The 8944-nt window shown below is 41.8% G+C and overlaps 1 non-coding gene across 1 annotated transcript; it reads left to right on the top strand.

Moving 5' to 3' along the window:
- Positions 1-8481: 8481 nt before the first annotated feature.
- LOC138294411 (U11 spliceosomal RNA) lies at positions 8482-8621 on the top strand. Its single transcript, XR_011203419.1, has one exon. It is a non-coding gene; the product is annotated as a U11 spliceosomal RNA (small nuclear RNA).
- Positions 8622-8944: the final 323 nt, after the last annotated feature.

The raw sequence follows: 8944 nt of genomic DNA, 5'->3' as shown, positions 1-8944 counted from the left end.
GCCCAGGTCGAAGTCAATGGGTGAAGCTTTCCTCGTCACCCAGGGGAGGGCCTCAAGGCACCTTTGCAGAGCCGAGGAGGACACGTCCATAGGAGCTGTGACCTCTTCAGCCCCGGAAAATTCAGTTCAGGCAGCCAGGAGTCTGCGTAAATCACGCATGTCTCACTCCTGGCTGCCTGACCAGAACATGAAGAGTGTCTGTCAGGGTGACCTTTGTTCAGCCTGACAGATACTCTTCATGAGGGGCAAAAGGTGTGGGGCGTGGTCCCTCTGCCCTAAAGGATGGGCCGCGCCTGTCCCCTCTGTTGGTGGAAACATAAAGGGGTACAATGCAAGCAGATATTCCCATAATTATGAGATCGTTTTTGATTTAACCATCAGGCTTGCGCTTTGTTGAATGTAACTTGTTTGCTAATGTCCCAGGTCAAACAGGATTACTTTAGAAGCCATCCCAGAGTCATTGGATGATCATCCAACTACTCCAGAAGTCATTTTCATGTCATCAGACATCATCCAGCTCTTGAAGTCATCAGCAAAACTGTAGAAACTAGGCTTGATGATTTGAGGATGATTTGCAAATGAGTACCTGATTACATCACAAGGTGGGATTGTTCTTGAGGACTGGATGATGATTTGAAAATGACTTTCTGATTACTTCACAAAACAAGGTTGTTCCTGATTATTTTAGGATAAGTAGCTGATTACACAAGTTTGCTAATGCATGCAAATAGGAATAAGTGGTTATTTTGCAGTGCTCTACATCTGGGACAATTACACTGAGGTGAGTACATTGGGAGTAACTTTACATCACAGTTTGTTATATTGAGAGTGCATTTATTTTGCATCTCTAAGGGTAAAAAGTTTGAAAATGGTTTATATATGTGTAATTGATTATTTTGCATATAATTCCATCTACTGCCTAGTACGTGTGTGTATGTGTATATATATATATACATATATATATATATATATATATATATCTGTGTTGTGTTTACACACATAATCATGTGTATATATTTTCATTACTATGTTATTAGATTGATTTAAATTATTGGACTATTACATTTATTGCTAATCCTAAAAATATGTAACTTCTAAATAGTAATAAAGTAGCAGAACTTTACAAACTTTTTGTGTTTCTTTTTTAAAAACTAATCATTTTAGGTACTCTTAAAAAATCCTAATATAGCTGTTATAGTAAAGGAATACACAGTTCCACTATGATTTCTGTGGCAGGTATATTAAAAGAATACAGTTCCCAGTGAAGCATTGCATCAACTTTGTTTCAAATCCCGATCTCTACTCAGCATCGTTTGAGTAAATCACGTAACTTCCCTGTCCCCCCAAAAATTGTAACACATGGTTCTCAGATGTAAAAATATATTGTTCGCACGTAAAGCGCGTTTAAGTTTTTCAATCAAGTTTTCGCTACCTAAAACTGCTGTATTTTCAAAACAAATAATAGTTTGTGCAGTGTCTCACCGGCTTCCACAATAGTTAGCACAAACGAGAAAAAAATAAAGGCTACTAAAGATGGTGTGCACATCTGCAGAGATGTAGGTATGAGGTAGGAACAGGTTGTTTTTACCAATGCTTGATGGCCGACAGTTTAAGTATTGCACTGTACATTTGTTGTCACCCCTTTTCTGTTTCTCCTAATTACTTGTTTTTCATCGGAACGGAAGCGGAAGTGTAGCTCGAGTGGGACCGAGGGTGAGGGGAGAGCAAAAGTGGTGAAGTGTCGAGCTGTGCCGGTCTGTGGATCCGGTGCCCTGTTCCCTGGAGATGGGAAGGCGAAGGCATTGTTCCATTTCGTTCGGTATTTTTTTAGGGGGTAGAAACGGGGGAGAGGCGGGTGTGATTTCCCACCTCTTTTCCACACATTGGGGTTTTTGGCAAGCGCAGCGCATTGTTTGGAAGGCGGGCACCGCCATTTAAATGCAGCCATTGAATGGATTGTTTTATCTGGGAGAAGTAGACGCAGGGTGTAATATGTTCAGGCCCACCTCTCTGTTGTGATTTTCAACAAGCATGTTTTCAAATATTTATAAAGCATGGGTATAGGACCCAAAACATACCGCTTGCTTGACTGATTTTGTTTTGAACGAGGCACTTCCATGGTGGGGTTTAGACTCGGGGAAGCTAACAAAGGGAGAACGGAGGCTGATAGAACTCACGCAGGAGCCGAGCACTGAAAAAAGGTGTATGTAAATTATGCAGCAATTGTGCTGCAGTGGGATAACGTTTTTAAAGCAAGATAAGTATATTTATTTAATGTGCAAAAGTGTTTCCCATTAGAACATCATGTTATATCGCTGCATTCATATTTATTAGGAGTGACATTGACTGCGAAACATACAGTACTGCCTCTGCCCTGATAACAATGCTAGTTAGTGAGGTGACGCAACTCCGTTCTCATGTGTACCCTATATGCGGCATTGATTTTTATAATACATAGGGCAACATTATCGTTAGTTAAATCAAACGGGAGAGGTTTTTGTGCAGCGTAGATCCAGTTTTTGAAGCTGCTTTCTCACGTACGTAATAATGCATAACACGTATTTTCAAAGGATCACAGTTTGGTCACAGTTAAGGAACGGGGATTAATCCTAGTTACATGATTTCACACACAAAGTAATACCTTGACTTTAATTGTTGCCATATGTGAACAGAGCGTTGGTGACTGGCAGAAACCACTTTTTTGGCTTTTTTATATAGCGCAAATCATGGCCAACAACACAGACTGTTACACTTTTTTTTGTCCGCACTGGGACAGTTGGCTGTATACACAGGATGTCAAGCCAAGGCTCAGATCAGGACCTTGTCACAAAGGGCGTCTCTTTAATTGTAGCAGCAGGTACAGTGGTACCTTGATTATTGCTGTATTTTCCAATTCAAACAGCAGCCATGGGGGCACTTCATTCCTTGCACTCGGGCCCTTGGCACACTGGCTCTTTCACTGCTGCTTCCCCACTTACCAGGGTTGGCATTTTAGCCACAGACCACATCTCCTGGTGTGAAAGATCAGCTCCTTTTTGGCTCAAGGTTTCATGAGGACTTTGATATGAGCCAGAGCAGCATCTAACATGAGCCCGCCTCGAGCTGTCAGTGGCTCTCCCACCACTATTAAGGGCGCGAATGAGGTCGCTCTGAACACCAGTTTGCAGACTTAGTTAAATTTCATACTTTGTTCATGCAAAAGTATGCATGTGTGGTGGTCTATCTGAAAGTAGGACTTCATTTTGAAAGATGCAGCAATGGGATTTGGTCTCTGAAAGCATCGTAATTCTCCTCCAAAAGATTCTGATGGGAACACTGACACTTTTATCAGAATATCTATACTAATGCCAGGAAAACATCCTTTGATGACAGGTGATTCCTAGACTGCTAGGGTTTTCTAAGAATCACTATTGTGTGCCTTGTAAAGCAGAGCTACACATTAGGCGAGGAAGGCCCAGGTATGATACAGCCCTTTCATTCTTCAGCTTTACATACTTTATTACTGTATGTATTATGAAGCAGCGATATACACACTTTCTCGATCTCCTACACTATCTCCTTTTTTTCCTCCGCTTCTCACCTCACTCCTTTACTACTATCCATTCTCCTTTCAAGCTCTGCTTTTGCTCTCCCCTCACTAACTGCTTTTTACTTTTCAATCTTTCCCTTCCACCCTCTTTTCTGTCCCTATTAATGATCTTCTTTATAGGTCCCCTTTTTCTTCTTTTCCCTTATCCCCTCTCCTTCCCCTCTTTTCATTCTCACCATGTTCCTTCCTTCCACTCCAGTCTCTGCTTTCCCCAGTTCGCTCTCTTGTCATTTTCTCTGGCTCACCCTCCAATCTCTTCTCTTTCCTCACTCTCTCTTTTTATCTGTCATTCCTTCTCACCTATACTTGATGGTTTCCATCTCGTTCTGTGTCCTTCCTTCTCCACAGTTATTCCACACTCCTTTACCTGAGGACGTGCTTGCACATTGTAATCCAGGCCTGATCTCTGAGTGCAATGATCATAGGATAAAGCTATTGCTTTACAATGGTCACAGCTGGGCCACGAAGTGACAGGTCGGGCGGGATCTCATGTTGCCCTGTCCTGAAATTTACAAAAATCCTGTGGGAGACCGGCTATCTCTGCCCAGCTTAGCCTTAACTCGGTGACCTAGCGACAGTGTTTCTAGTATCACCCTCATTTTGATTTTTAAATATTAACGCATATCTCACTTTTCAAGTGAATTTTGTGTTCCTACCTGGGTTTGGGTGTTCTAAAATATGAAACAGCAACAGTAAGGCCTCACTGCCATCCCTTTGACTTTGTCATTGTTTTCATTTTGTCTTGTTTTTTGTAAAACAAACCTGCTAGACACGCATCAATCTAAAAATTAATCGTCTAAAAACAAAAGTATTTTTGGTTTCAAAAAGCACAATTTGACATCCATGGTAGTCGTTAGCTCTTGAAGGAACTACTTTGGTTATGTGCTTCTAGTGAAAAGGAAGAATGCTGTCATTCACAGTGAAATTAGCTAATGGTTGCAGTAGGCTCACCTACTCCCTGTGCTTTGTGCTACAGTGAGTGGGTGAAAAATATTAATGACGGAACAATGGATGAAGCAGGCTGACTGAAAGCCACTATAAGTAGGTATAGCTACTGCAGTCGGGAGTACTGCAGTCAGGAGGCTACCGTGTCTGTGACTGCCTTTTTTAAGCAAGCATTGGCAAAAAACAATAGGTCTTGCCTTTGGTTTTGCCAATGTGTTTGAGCCATGTTCTAGGTTTTGCAAGTATGCACATTGGTAGTTCATGTGGTGATTTGTTGCAGAGGCATGTGGTGTGCACCTCCCACCTATTGTTCTAAAGTCTACTTTAAATTGGCTATGCAACCACTGTACAGTCCAGTGATGGAAAAACTGTTTTTGTTTTCCCAAAAAGTATTGCATCAGCCGTGTATTAATCCTGCAACATCCTTGGTGTATACACCTTGCTCTATACACCTCCATCACTCATACCTCCACAAAGCAATACATTGTCATTTCGTAGCAAGCCCTTATCCTCTTACCACACTCCTCTATCTGCCTGGTTCTCTTCCAGCCTGCTCCCTGCATCTTTTGCACCCACCACTTACACCCCACAGCCAATTTTATTTCTCACTCATGAGTCAACTTTCACAACACAAAATTATCAGTGCCCATTGCAGGAAGAGTGTGAAACAGCATATCATAATTCACAGCCTCTCACTCACTATCTCATTTATCCACACACATTCCTAGTAGTTACAACACCCCTCACAGACTGAAGCGCAACCACTCACACCATACAATCAAAATGCTATAACTAACCATGCAGTGCTTACCATGTCATGTGATGAAACACAGCCTTTAAACCTACTCAATACACAGTTCACTTAGTTCATGTTCACGATTTTACACAACACTCCTGTTCACCCACATTCACTTGAAACATTACTTACCCAAAGTCACCCACTTACATGATTCCTCACTCACCATCACTGAAGCTATTAGACTTCACTTGCGCACACTACTAACTCAATATTTGTTGACCCGCGACACTGCTCACTGTTCCCACACTACTGTCAGCGCCCACCTCTTACAAAATTAATTTCAGTCATCTACAAGAACCCTCCATTATAACTGTATATGCAACCACCTGTTCAAAGCGTTCACCCCCTAATGTAATTTAGCCATGTGCAGCAAAGCTCAGTCATCCACATGCTAACAGCACATTCCACTCACTTATTACACTACTCATAAAACTCTCACAACACTAATCGCTCATCTCACCATAACATCCTCACAAAGCACCATTCAATCACTCTGAATACTACACAGCAAGATCAGCAAAACTGATAACCCACTCACAGCACTGATTTACACCATTGACCCCATCATCTACTTACACAAGTTTGAGACACTAAACACATACAAGATGCAAAAGCACCTTCCTCCATCACCTTTTCACTGACCCCTCACAACATATATTCTGTTCCACCTAACACCATTTATCCTTTCAGAACACCACTGACATATGCTTCCGGCACCGCTTCCTACACCAGTCACTGAACCATTCACTTCCCTTTATGCAGTTGCAACAGCACTTTCTTTCAGCACCAATCAGTTAGATTATCACCCAAACACAGAGTAACGACCCCAACAACTATGTCATCTCCACCACTAACTTTAACCACCTCCCACACTATGATGTTCGTATCCCTTGACAAAACCACTTTTCACTACACACTTCTCCAGTAGTCAGTCACCGCTGCCATGTAGTAGATACTTGTATTTTTTGTAGCCATGATCCGCTTTGCAGACAAAACTAATAAAAATATGGAATTCTTCACTTCCACAGTATGTCAGACAAGGTTTACCCATTAATATTCGTGATCATCTTAGGGCAGTGGTTCTTAACCTGTGGTTGGTTGGGGGGAGCTTACTCAGGAGGACTGCGACTACTTAAAGAAAATTAAATAATATTAACAGACTAATACAATTTATTAAAATAAAGAAGCAAAATGTACAACTGTAAATCCTCTGATTTATTTGTGGGAACATCGCAACTGCATCAAATATGATATAGTATCGTATGGACGATGAGTGACCTAAATTAATTTGGAAAAGCACCAACATTCCTAATAAAATGTTTATTTTGTTTATTTGTGAATTAATAAAACATTTTATCATTTGTGTGTTTGTTTGATAAATGCCTGTTTCTGTATTTGCTGTGTATTGTTTTGCTGTTCAAATTGTAAATGCTTAGCTGGGGACCCTGGTTTCCAGTGATGTCTCATCGGGGGGGGGGGGCAGATTCCAGCAATAAGACATTGGGTTACCCCAGTTTCAGTAATGATTAAAAGGGGGTCCACAGAAGTCAAAAGGTTGAGAACCACTGTAGTAGAGTAATACATCCCCATCTTGAAACCATCATGGAGTAATACAGCCAGATGCTATCTTGGGGTAGTACATCTCTATCATTAAGTCATCATATGGCCTCATTCTAAAGTTATCCTGGTGCCATCATTGAGTAATGCAGCCTCATTTGTATGTCATCACAACATCATTCTGTAATAATACAAGCCCCATCCAGGAATACTCCTAGGACTAATCCAACCTAATCCTGAAATCATCCCGCAGTAGTAAATGATCATCACATGCAGTGCTTGAAATGGAAAAATTAAAGTGCAGGTACTCTGTGCCAGAGTACCTGCTTTGTTTCTGAGAAGTGCTGGTACTCTCCAATTGAAAGTATTCGTTTTTCTTGAGATGTGCCGGTACTCTCCCTCTCAAAATAAAAAAGTGCCGGTGCTGAGTACCGGAGAGTACCGGCCCATTTAAAGCACTGATCACATGTTTTCCACTGAAGTAATCAGGAACCCATCCTTGAGTAATCCGGCCTAATCCAGAAATCATTCTGGGGTCATCCTGCAGTAGTAAATTATCATGACATGTTTTTTACTGAAGTAATCGGGAATCCATCCTGGAGTAGTTTCTGTGATGACTCTAGAGTCATCTCATTTAAATATTTCGCTCTATAGGCATACTTCAGGATGGCTTGGGATGACTTCCCCAGATAATTACAGGAATAGCCCAGCTGAAGTAATCAGATGACTTCAGAATGATCTTCCTTTTTGACTTGGGGTGTGACTGCCACAAACTGTCGTGGTGGAATGTATTTTAATGCACTGATCAAAAACAAGTAAATTATTTGCATTTGGAATGTAAAAACAAAAAAAAAGACACATCTTCTCCCCATCAGGGAATTGAACCCCAGTCCCCTGTGTAACAGGTGGGGATACTGACCACTATACCTACAAGGAACTGACGATAACGGTTCAAGGTAGGTAGTCATTTCAACTACAACCCAACCTGGCGGCCTGCCCCATTTCCACGTTCTATTTCTGTGGCTCAGTGTAACATGGCCGCTCGTTCAATTCCCGTGCTATTATTGTGGCCCAGTATTAAACGGCCGTCCTTTCTGCGCAGGTTTACTGCCGCTCTGTCCCAAACTAACGTGGCCGCCGTCGTCTGTTGTACTGATCTCTGTCCCGTCCTATCATGGCCGCCTGGTCATTATTTGGGCACCACAACTCCTACATATTTCAAACAATGGATAGTTGTTGTGGGGAGGCTGATGACAATCAAGCAACCACTAATATTGCGATTTGCGGCGTACCGGTCAGACTACCAGGAAAGGATAATTATCAAAATATGAAATGCTCGATTGCAAAATGGCCGCCTATATCCTAAAACAAGTTTATTTTTCCCAGGATGCCACGGTAATTTGCATACCGCACAGTCTTCTCTATGGTGAATTTCCTTGAAAGTTCAGTTGTAGCCTAAACATTTCTTTGTTCATTTTTACGATGTTCCCTAAAACGCATAGGATGTTGTGTTTAAATTGCTAATTCGTACTCGCGCTACAAGACATAGGACTAGCCGCCAGGCGGAGTGTTTTACTGCTTTCCTGTCTTTAAAAAGGGCTTCTGCCGTGAGTGGCACACAGGGGGCTGCGGGGTGACCTGCAGCTCCTTGTGCGGAATCGATATCAAGAGATTTCGGAAGCAAAATTTTTGGTACCGGGGCTGCTGATGACCGACTGTCCGTGCGCCCCAATTTAACAGTTCAATAGGAGATTTAAGAGAAGCATTAATGAGAAACAGGGTTAGTTAGGTTTTCAAATACAATAATTCTAAAATTGCTAGTTTAATTATTTGCTAATTGGGTCTGGAAGACGCTGTAAAGGGGGTGATTTCGGTATTGGCTCCGAGGCGGAGATTTACGGCTCCGGCTTCCTAAAGTGCAATATTTACATCCGAGTCGTGTGTTTACTTGTCCAGTTTTTAATTTGTGTCAAACTTTGGCCCTAGATTTCTAAGCCCTGTTAGGGCCGCAACGAGGCCGTTCAACAATTAAGAAAATCACCTAAAGGAGTTAT

The sequence above is a fragment of the Pleurodeles waltl genome, chromosome 4_2 (genome assembly GCF_031143425.1).
Source record: "Pleurodeles waltl isolate 20211129_DDA chromosome 4_2, aPleWal1.hap1.20221129, whole genome shotgun sequence".
NCBI lineage: Eukaryota > Metazoa > Chordata > Amphibia > Caudata > Salamandridae > Pleurodeles > Pleurodeles waltl.
The sequence above is the reverse complement of the archived record's forward strand: the minus strand, read 5'-3'. Positions and strand labels throughout refer to the sequence as shown.